The sequence below is a fragment of the Sprattus sprattus genome (assembly GCF_963457725.1).
Source record: "Sprattus sprattus genome assembly, chromosome: 6".
In the NCBI taxonomy this organism is placed as follows: Eukaryota; Metazoa; Chordata; class Actinopteri; order Clupeiformes; family Clupeidae; genus Sprattus; species Sprattus sprattus.
Window position 1 is genome coordinate 37156064 of NC_137925.1, and position 12059 is coordinate 37168122.

Below are 12059 nucleotides of genomic sequence, written 5' to 3' on the forward strand. Positions count from 1 at the left end.
ACAGATAAGAGTATATCTGTCTGTGTGGGTAATGCTTTGATCTGAACATGTTGCTAGTTAATTGAGAGATTTTAGTCTACCTAAGGATGTGCACCAATTTTTTTTTTAATGCGGTTTGGCAGATTTGCATTTCATGTAACTTGCCATGTATCTTTGTCCCTTATTCACAGAAAAGAGAAGAGACGTCCTTCCTTCCTAAGAAAGTAAGTAATGTGATGTACTGTATCAAGAATGCATACACACCTTGGTATGTTTGCCGTTGTTTCACAATCCTGTGTTACTTGAAATGAGTACTTGATAAAATATTGTATGTTGGGTATTTTTGATGGCAATACACATTTGTAATGCCATATCAATATTTACTCCTACTGTATGCATACAATTGTTTATGTTTTAATTTGGTCAGTAGTGGTCATTACTGAACCTGTAACATTTTCTATGATCACATTTTCATATCAGCTGCAACTCTGTAGAAGGGCAATTTTGATGCGCTTACACATGTGGACACCAACGATCAACAGCAGATATGCTTGAAATAATAAACGGTGCATTAAATGACACAGTATTGGTCATCTGTGATACTCTGATCACTTAGGGCCTGATTTACTAACAGGATTGCGCCCATTTCTGGCGTAAAATAGCGGTCGTAAACATAAAAAGGTATTTACTAAGGGGGCGCATTTGAGTAGAGTCGCATATTAACGCTTTGAGGCAGTGGCGGCGCCAGGGGGGGGCTAGGGGGTGCTAGAGCACCCCCTAGATTGGCCATAGCACCCCCATAGCACCCCCAAGAAAATAATGGTTTATTTAGGCCTATTATTGTTATATAATTTCATTCTGAGTTCTTAATAAAATGTATTGTGTGATAATAATATTTTAATCACAAAAGAAAATAACAGATTGAAATGAACAGATTGTTCACGTAGCACGACACAGACACGTTGCGCCTGAACGTGATTGTTCAATGGGTAGTAGGCTAAGTAACAGTAATCCTCGCGATCGGTCAATTCTAAGTCAAGCGTTCACAAAATCACGAAAATGGATCGGTATTTGATCCGCAAATTTCCTCGAGTTGAAGAAGATGTTCAAGAGGAAGAAAAAATGCAAGAGGTATTGGATTCTGATTCTGAAGAGGAACGTCCTGGTCCAAGTCAACCCTTCACCTCTACTGAGGGCGCTGCTAGCCATGCTGCTAGCACCCTGGGTGACTTTTAAGCATGAACGCCCAGGATGGTCCGAAAAGACCAATATTACAAAAATGTTGTGGAAAGCTTGCGCTACACTGCTTGTCAGGGGATCTCACACCGAGGCCACATTGAAGATGAGGATTCAGCAAACAGGGGTAATTTCCGCGAGGTGCTATCTGTAATTGGAAAATTTGATAAAACCGTTCAGAAAAAGTTAGATAACAACCCGTCAAATGCAAAGTATGTGCACCATGACGTGCAGAATGAGATCATCAATGTAATGGCAGAAATGATTAGGAAACAATTAAGGGATGTTTTAAGCATAGTTTTGTGTGCACTTTTTGATACACTTTTTGATCTCTTATTATTGTGGTTTTGAGTGCCTACTGTTTGGTTTCATTCATGTTTTTATTGATTGTGACCTAAAATAATATACACTTTTTGAAAGCATTTCTGACTCTTTGCCTGTTTAAGTTAATTAGTGTGCTTGCCCGAAGGGAAGCACAGTATTATTATCGTCAAGTTTTCTTTATTTATTCCGTACGTTTTTCTTGCATCTAACTACTCCTCGCCCGATTGAGCTAGAGACGCCATTCAAACACCAAAACGTCCGGCCCGATCCGGTGCAGGTTGCTATGACTTTTCGTGGCGGTACTCCTTGTCACTCCTTTTTTATCCCTCTTTTTTCATCACCTTTTTCCCCCATAGACTTGCATGGCAGAGCGCTCTGCCATGATGACATCATAATAGGGTCATTAAACTGGCTTGCAGCTGTGCTTCACTGACACCTGCGCCAAATTCAAGGAACCTCGTCTCTCAGTCCCTCTCAATTCAACTTTGAAAAAGAATAAGAGTAACTACAGTTTCTAACCTAGCTACCGTATTTCCACTTCGTTAAGGTGAGTTGAATGGCAGCATTTTCAGTGTACTGACTGAAATTTTAATGGAAACTGATGGTGTTAGCCGTAGCAGCTAACGTCTCCCATCCATGGGAGTATCCACTGGCAGTTTCAGCTAGCCGTAACAGGGGATACTTTTCCTTAATTCAAGTTTTGAAGTAAACCTTTAAAGTAATTCATGAATTTAGTTGTGTGGATTGATATAGTGGGTTAAGGCTTGTATTCCTACAACGGTAACGTTAGCTATCCTAGCTGTGTTAAGCAGCTGTAATACCTATACGTTGTAGATATGCAAAAGTAGCTTATACTGAAAGAATGGTTACCTTGTTAGCTCACCAGTTTATTTTGTTGCTAATGTGGTTGGAGAGGACCGATAGCGTGAGTTAACATTAACCCGTGTCCTGGGAGTAATGATTCATGAGAGACCTTGAACCATTAGGTTACCTGAAAAACGTTTGAGGATGTACCTGGACACAGCGTAGCTATTGTAGTGTGCTCAGTTTTCGAAAACTAGACTGAAACTAAGAAGGATAATTATGACTAAATGTGACTAAAACTAATATGCATTTTTGTCTTAAGACTGAATCTAAAATAGCTGCCAAAATGAACACTGATAGGGGACCCCTTAATCTGCAATTCATGGTTGCTAGCTCTAATCAGATGTACTAACTAGGCTTATAAGAGAAGACTAACTTTTTATGCCAACGAACACACTAAACCCTTTCACAATAAACAAGCAAACATGAGAGAAAAACAGAGCAAGCACACTCTCGCAGTTCGTTCACGAAACGCATTCTAGTTCTATCTGATATTCTAATCTGCCGTCTTTAGTTAGAAGTGTATTGAACTTGGTATGTTTAGTTTAATTTGTCGCACATGGTAGTGGTGCCCTGGTAGTCATCTGGCGCAAACTTAAATCCACACACTGAAGTAAGTGAAGTATTTGGGATTACGTTATCTATAACATGCTGCATCCATTTTGACCGTCGGAGATGAACGCGGCTTTGTGCGCGTCCGTCAGAAGTAGCCTAATGATAATAATAATACGATCGATTTGAATGGCGCTTTTTATGTACCCCAAAGACGCGTTAGAGATCAAACGTGTACACATATGTGACGATATGGTGGGGAGGTGTTGTAGTAGAGAAAAATGAGACTCATATGCTATCACCCTAATTTCATAGCACCCTCAGTAAAACACCGAGCACCCCCATAGCACCACCAGAAAAAAATCTCTGGCGCCGCCACTGCTTTGAGGGTGTGTACCTGCAAACAGGTGGGATGGTTCGGAAACGTGGGTGGTAACGTAGGCGTGAAGCGCTATTTAATGGGAGGAGTGCGCCTAATGATGAACTGCGTGGTATTTACTAAACTGCCCGGCGAGCGCACATCTCTGATTTGCAGGCTAATTCTCCGCCTCATAAAAGCACGTCTTAACCAGGAAGTGCAGTTCCACTGAGTCTGAAAACGTTGATATGGCAGCAGCAAGGCAAAGCTATAGACCGAGACAGCGAACAGAAATATTTTTTTCAACTCGTATAATTCATATATTCATATATATGAAATTAAACTTTCCGAACATAAATGGAGAAATTGATCGCACCCACATGCAAACAGTCCCACCTTCAATCCACGAACACGTTTACCGAAACAGAAAGCACACATATTCAATGAATGTCCAGGTCATATGTGATGCCAACATGACCATTACTTACGTGGTAGTGGTCTGTCCATGACAGTTTTATCTTCCGGAATAGTGCCATCTATCCATGATTGGAGAGGCCTGGCTACTTGGTAAATGTATTTGTTTCAGTGGGGATATATTGTAGTGAACCCATGTCCCTTGTAGAACGTATTAATCTCGCCATGTACACATCTATATTGTTATAATAGACAGTTTATGCATTAATGCCACCAATAGCATATTATTTGTAATCGTATTCTTTTAAACATCTCGCTGTAGGTGATGGCAGGCAAAACAACAATATAACCCATTGAATCAGGTTCAGTGATTGAGCGAACGTGAACCAATATATCTATCTCGCTATCTATTCGCTGAACCTTAGATTTTTCTTCCTCGACTCTCCATGGTGGCAGTAACTTGCTGGCAAGTTCTCCAGTCTTTTAACGGTGCGCTAAATAATGATTGCCCAGCGCGTATCTGGCTTGATAAATATCACGGAAAATGCGGGGAATCACTGTGCGTTAATGTGCGCCTGGCAAAGGCGCAGATTAAGATGCGTTCGCAAATCAATGTTAGTAAATCAGGCTCTTTAAAGGGCGGAGTAAGCACAGTTTGCCCAGCGCAGATCTGGCTTGATAAATACCATGGAAAATGCGCAAAAACACTGTGCGTTAATATGCGAACGCAGATTAAGCAGCGCTCGCATATTAGTAAATCAGGCCCTTAGTATCAATAAGCTTTTTTTGTCTATAAGGGATGTTCATTTATTTTATTATTGTACATTAACGCTCCCAATATTTTGTCCTCTTCTAGCTCGATTTGCTTGGAGATTCATGTTGGTCTGGACAAGTAAGCTCTTTGTCTAGTTTACTATATAATGTTTTGTACATTAAATGCTTATGAACATTTATAGCCATTGCTTGTTTTACAAAGTGTTTGAAACTGATATTGTATTTGTTCTGTTCTGTCTATTAGGCCTGTTCCAGGCTAATTGTATTGCAGCCTCTGTGCAAAAAAGTTTTCCCTGAGAATTAAGTGTAAGTCAACAAGGCATACACACACCGTAATAAGCTATACTTACCAAAGTAAATATACTACAGCTAATGTAAGTGTGAACACCCAGCTGTTAATTGAAGATATTCGCCTACAGTAAATGCATGTATCTCGTTTCCAAGCTCGTTAAGTTTAATAACTTGAAAATAATTTTTTTTGTCCTAACCATTTGAACTGTGAACACTTTCCACTGAACGATTGAATAGGGTCAATTATGTTTGTTAATTTCCCCCTTTGTTTACCTGCCATTTTGGAGGGGTAGGTTGATCAAATTTGCAAATTCACCTGCATTTGGCAAGTAGCGGGTGCTAATTTCCATCCCTGAACATCTGTGTGTGTGGGTAATGCTTTGTCATGAACATGTTGCTTGTTAATTGAGATATTTTAGTCAAACTAAGGATGTGCACCACATTTTTGGAATGAGGTTTTGCAGATTTGCATTTCAAGTAACTTGCCACATAAATATGTATTTTTGTCCCATGTATTTATGTTTTCACAGAAAAAAGAAGACCTCCTTTTTCAAGATCTCCTTTATCAAGACTTCCCACAGCAAGACTGTTTTATGTGTTGGCGACCTTTTGTGTGTCTTGGCGACCTCATATTGTAAATTGGCGACCTCAATTGTAGCTTGGCGACCTCTTATTCTGCATTATCATTCTGCATTACCATTGATATAAATCAGTTCTCATTGCTATTCATATTGTCTGTGTTCAACAGTGTGACATACATTTTCTGAACAGAGTTACATATATTCTGAAGTTGAGAAGTTCACTACATTTTTAAGTAGACATTAAGTCAAAATTCGTTGGTGATCAAGTACTGAAGTGTACATTGTCCTAGCTACTGTTGAGTGTATTCTGATTGTATTTTTTCATAATTGTGTCCAGATCACCATTCCTTTTTTACCCAAGTCCAGGTATTCATTGTGACCATAAAATAATCTTGGGAAGCCATAAAACCTTAAGTTATATTTGACTGAACAGTATCCTATTTGTATATATATTTTTTGACAAGAAACAGTAGAATTGTTTGAGAAGACTGTAAATAATCATACTGTATATTATTCTACTGCAAGCAATAAACTACATATAATACATTCAGTGTTCTCAAATACATTTGGTTGCAGAAGTTGTCATTAAAGTTTGAAAGAATGGGTCGAAAGGGAAAGCGTTCTGAAGCACAGAAACGACGCTGGCGGAAGTTGGACCTCTCTGAAGTTGAAACACCAAGTCAGCCTTCGTTTACCCAGGATGAGTTGAGTGAGACACAAATGCAGGTAGATGAGGTACCTTGTGCAGCCCGCATGGGGATGGAGCGTAGTGAGAACGGCATCAGCTGTGTTCAAGCATCTCATAGCCAAGGTGATGCGAGGTATGGGTGTAACAGGAACAAGCAGTGCACTTGCAATTCACTGACATTTCTTGCTGTACTTCATGACCAACCTGTGCTGACCACCACTGATCTTGACTACATCTTGCAAAGAGGAAACTTGATGTATAGTAGTGTAAAGGAAAGGTTGAGCAGTGGGGACCGCATTGCACCAGCTCACTTAGCTTTTGATGAGCTTCCAGACAATGTAGAAATCTCTGGACAGACCTATCATGTTGTTAAGAACCTGCCACGATATGGATATCTGAGACAAGTTGGACCTGATGGCACAGACTTCCTTAAGCTCTCCGAAAGACTGCTTTGTCTGTCTTCTGATGTAAGCCATGCATTGCTAACCATAGGTAGCCTTACAATTGCTGTATTTAGGGACAACAGTGGTAGATATGGCTTTTTTGATCCCCATTCTAGAACACCTGATGGATTCCATGCTGAGTATGGCACTGCTGTGATGTTGACCTTTGCCAACTTGAGTGATATGATTGGTCGACTGCTTGTATTCTGGGCCCTGGTGGAATCAGCTGCTGATGAATGGGTATATGAGCTCATGCCATTATTGTTCACATCTGAAAACCATAGACAACAGCCAAACTCCCTTGGTGCAAATGTACAGCATCTTGAGACTGGAGAGTATCAAGCGTCAGCTGTTTCACTGAATTTACTTAGTAAACGTAGCAAAATCTACAGACGTAGAATATTTGTGACAGAACAAAACAAATTGTCGAGAAGGGGGAGAAAAACACAGTTTCAAAGCAGCAAAAGTATTATGAAAGGAACAAGGCAAAGAGGTTGGAGCATGAAAGAAACAGGTATGCAAACTGTATACAATACAAACGCCATGAGAAAACATATATAACAGAACGTTACACGCAAGAACCTAACTTTAAATTGAGACAAAAATGATATGTTAACAGCCATTATTCCCATGATCTGAATTATCGTACAAAGCAGAAAGCATAAAACATCATCACTCCCATGATATGAATTTCAGATTGAGGCAACAGGCATCCATTTTTGAATGAAAAACAAACAACCACTAACAACCCCACTAATATCATCCACAGTACTCAACATTAGCACTTCAGCTCAATTAGCCTTTGCCATGCCTGCTGGTTTCATACCTGCCTGTGTGCCTGATGCGTTGTCACCCAACTCCTACTTCCCTTACTTCAGTGGCTCCTATTTGGCAGTGGCAGCTTTACTGAATGGAGGCAATGTGATGGCAACCTTTGTTGGAATGCTGACTGCCTGGATGAAGGAGCGTGGTAAATACATTCACTGAAACCTTTAGCACTTAGTTATATTATGAGACAACTCACTATTACAGGGTTGATGCTCTTCATAAACCTCAGTTATTCTAGGGGGGGGGGGGGGGGGGGGGGGTCCAGTTTCTCCTGCATCATCATCTCTGCTTTTGAAATGTCCTTCATCCAGGGGTTGAGATCAGTGAGGAGTCTACAATCTACCCTCAGCTCATCCAGGCTGCCCAGGCCCAGCTGAACACAGACCTGAGAGTCATCCCCACCGTGCTGGGTGAGCGGCACGCAGCTTCCTCCCAGGGCCAGGGGTCCAACATCTCCCCCTGGAACCTCTCGCTGGGTCACGCCCTGTGCCGGGGAATCTTGGACAATCTCGTAAGCATGATGCCTTCGCAGAAGTTGCTGGAGGCGGGAGTGGAGAGGGTTGTGGCTAGTGGGAGCGCCCTTGGCTGGAATTAAGTGTTAAAGCAGGAAGTTGAGAAGGCTTTCCCAATGTCAGTTGTCTACGGGAAAGATGTAGACTCAGCAGTTGGAGTTGCTATGGTCTGCAGTGACGGTTTGAGTAGGAAACAATAACTAGCAGAAGCTACATTCACATTTGACATTTTGACAATTGTAATTAAGCAGTCTAAGAAAGCTAATTCTGTAGGGTTGTACGTTTTTTTTTTTAACTGATCAGGTTTCCTTAACAGATTTTAAATTAGTATTTTATGTTCTAAGAAGTTAAGTTGAATTGAGTAAGCACCAATTAGTTTTATATGTGTTTATGATAATTGCATAAAATGTTTTTATATGATTATAGCTTAATTTCATATTTAAACAAACATTATTTTAACTTAAATATAGGCATGCCCATGATGTCTCAATAGTCTATGTGACTATCACAGCACCAATCACATAGTGATACGGCAATATATTATATCATGTGTAATGGGATTACAATGTACAGTGTAAAATGCTTTTCTGATGTATAAACTCAATGAACATATAACTCAATCATAGACTAAGTCTTGCACAATATTATATTTAGATGTGTGATCGGTACAAATGTTACAGCAAAAACAAAATCACTTCACCACATTTGATCAACAAAGCCTTTACAATGGCATGGGCGGTGCTACTTTCATTTCTGCATGTGCACACTGGCATACAGGCATGCACCTTCAAATGCATCGGAGACAGCTTCATGACCAGCAATGAGCCCTGTGAATCATCAGACAGGAAGCTCCAACAATATGAGGATATAAAAAGAGAACATCTGCAAAAGGAAACTCATTTAAGCAAGACTCTGTTACATCTAACTAAGATAACTAGGAACAGTTAAATCACAGGAACCAGGTTCTCCTCACCTCAGGTAAGACTTCAACATTGATATGCTTAATAAATTTGAATTGTAATATGTTCATGTTGACAATGCAAGGGTTTTTTTGTTGGTAAGGTCTAATGATGTTTTTATTAGACTTCACAAAGCGCGCAAGAACCTGATAAAAGAGAACCATATGATTTGGCAATACATACATTCACAGACAAGCCCAATTGCAGTTTGTCTTGCAGTAACTGGAATAAACAAACATAATACAGCTGGTCTGTGAATATTTAAGTACTTGAGAGTGCATGAATAGCATGGTTTGTGTCTTCAAAGTGCTGAAGCGTCATCGGCGGTAGAGATCAATACAGCACATACTTACAGGCTTTTAGTCATCTCTGGAGATAACTCTCCATATCACCATTAGCCTAATTTCTCCTCAGTGTCTAAAGCCTGTTGTCCTTAAGCGTCTTGTCCATGTGTTAGGAGGCACCATGAGCCTTGTATGGATATTGAGAATGGTTTGAAGTAACCCCTTTTTATATATTTTTTGTGTGCGTAAGTACCTCCATATTTCTTTCTGACTCAATATGTAAATACATTACAATTGCAATAATTTGAAGTAGTTTTGTGGTGTTATTTTCATTTAGCATCTGATACATTTTGAAAGCAAATTTTCCACAATAGTTGTAAATACCCTGTCAAACCTGCTTAAATGAATTCGTGTTGTGGGCAGCAGACACATTTCAGAAAGGTTGTGTGTAAAGTAAAACTGATAACGTCACTGTCATCTGGAATAGCAAGTGAGGAAGACCAGAATTTGATATGATTATTCTGCCTAAAAGACCAGAATCTGATTATTTGGGCTATTTGCTTTTTGAAACCAAGATAATACAATTCAGTCCATTAGAAGGGCAAGATAGAAATGTGTCAAAGGAATATGGTGCACCACAGGGAAATGAACACTACTTTGTTACAAGTTGTACATGAACTGATTTACTGATATATGCATTGTGGTACACTGAAATTCTATTCAACGTAAGAGATGGCAGTCCTTGAGATGTCCATGTGAATGTTCCATGGAATTACGGTCTTATAAAAATCAATAAGAATGTAGGAACAAGAGAATCAAGTGAGAAAAAATACTCCATCAATAAGTCTGTTTCTCAAGTTTCTCAGCAACACTAAACCTCCAAGTGGTCATTGTCTATTATTATACGGCTCTTCAGAATGTTCCAAAAAGTACCGTTGATTTGAATGGGCCATCCCTACGTCATACCCATACATTAATTTCTGCTAACAGACCTCTGCGAAAGATAATCACCGCTGTCATTGGCAACGGGTTTTGTACTTCTAATTCACATCTTTCATATCATTCCGCCAGAAGTCCAGTCATTTTAACGCAACAGTAGAGAGTAATTTGAAGTCAGCAAGTAATGGGTTGCTATGCAACACCTGAAACTTCAAAGTTCTATTTGCTTGAAGAACTATTTATTTCTAAACGGGACACATGAAACGGCACCTAAATCATTAAAAAGAGGTATGTTGGAGGAATGTCTTCTATCGTTTTTGGCAAGTTCCCGTATAATAAGCGGGATAATGTATTGTCCGTCGGTCATTCTCCAAAAATAATTCCCTTCAGGACGAAACAACACCCTCCGCTGCGCGTCGGGGTGTTGTTCGCCCCGTCGGGAATTATTTTTGAAGAATGACCTCCGGACAATACATTATCCCTTACTTAATACACTGGCTCTCATTTCCTCATGTAGGCATTGTAAGGGCTCAGATACACATACGCGTTTTTGTAAAAACGGGACGCGAGCAAATGCATTGATTCCTATGGTACGGCGCGTTTAAAGCGTGCACCCCTTCTCCACCACGCGTTGCGTCTTTGAAGCGTTTTTTAGGTGCGCTTAAAAGTTGAACTATTCTGAACTTTCCAGCGCAAGGCAGGGAAGCGCACCGCGTGTTATGCTTGGTTGTTAATGAAACGTGGTAAACACGCATTGTTTTGGTTTGTTCAACAGCACCTAAATGGTATAACAGACCTCCCATAGCCATAATTTAGAAAAAACATTATTAGAAATAATAGCTTGTCAGCCACCTTCCCCAATTGTCTGATCATGTGCTACGATCATGGCAGGCATGACTTGTCACGTGATCCCCTAGGAGAGTGGCAAGTTTGAATCACTGGCCACTTCTTCCCTTTGCCCAAGCCATCTGTAATGACACATCATTCCCATGTGATTTTTGTTGAACCTTCGGTGAAACGTTATGGTTTTGACAGGCTGACACTAGAGACTGTTTTTTTGCAGGAGACAGACACTTTGAATAAATGCTTTGTCTGTGCTCTGTGGTTAACATCACAAGACTAAGCACATGGGGTAACCAAGACTGATTCTCAGACTGTGAAGCCGCACCAACAATTGTAATCATTCAACATCACCCCAAATATCCTGGGAGCAGTGTTCATTTGTTTTGCAAATATAACAGCAGTCAAGAGTAGGGCAATCACTAAATATATTATGATGTAAGCTGGAATCAAAACCATTATCCATAAAACCAAAAGCATATTACATCTCAGTTATCTGCTCCTCGTAAAATCAACCTTAATGTCTCTGACTGAAACACGAAAGAGGCAAATTTACTGTTTGGATAAAAAAAGTATGCGAGTAGAGTTAAAACAGCAAAAGAGTTGAGTGACTGACTTGGTCACACTTCAGAGAATTGGAAGTAGCTGATCCCAAACTAGCCTCAATGGTGATTACAGAGTGCGCTTAAGGTGCAATAAAGCAGGTGTTGATTCATGTGGAATACCTGCAGTGAGTCATACAACTCAGATCAGCATTAACCTGTTTGTGTTGTGAGAGTGCAGGCTCAAAAAATCGGCAGAAAACCACTTTACACTTTACAGTTAGCTATTAGCCTAGCTTCACTATGTACAGGAACCTGGTTCTATTTTGAGTTCCGCATTTCTGATAGATAGGACAGGGAATGTTCTTGTTGAATCCTAAGCATAGGACCAACACATATATGTGTCCTCAGCAGTGAAGACAACTTCTTTGTAGCCAGACTCTGCTGCATGGACAGCATGTAACAGCATGCGAGTGTCAGCTTCTTCCTGGGAAGATTTAAGCTCTGTTACCTCCTCCATTATTTCTTTGTTGAGTTTGAAGCAGACTTCATCACATGACATTCAACGCCTTGTTCTGGCGTTTTTCTCTGTGTTTGGGTTCCTTCCATTCATCGACCAATAATTGGATTAGACTTGCTTTGATGGAGGAA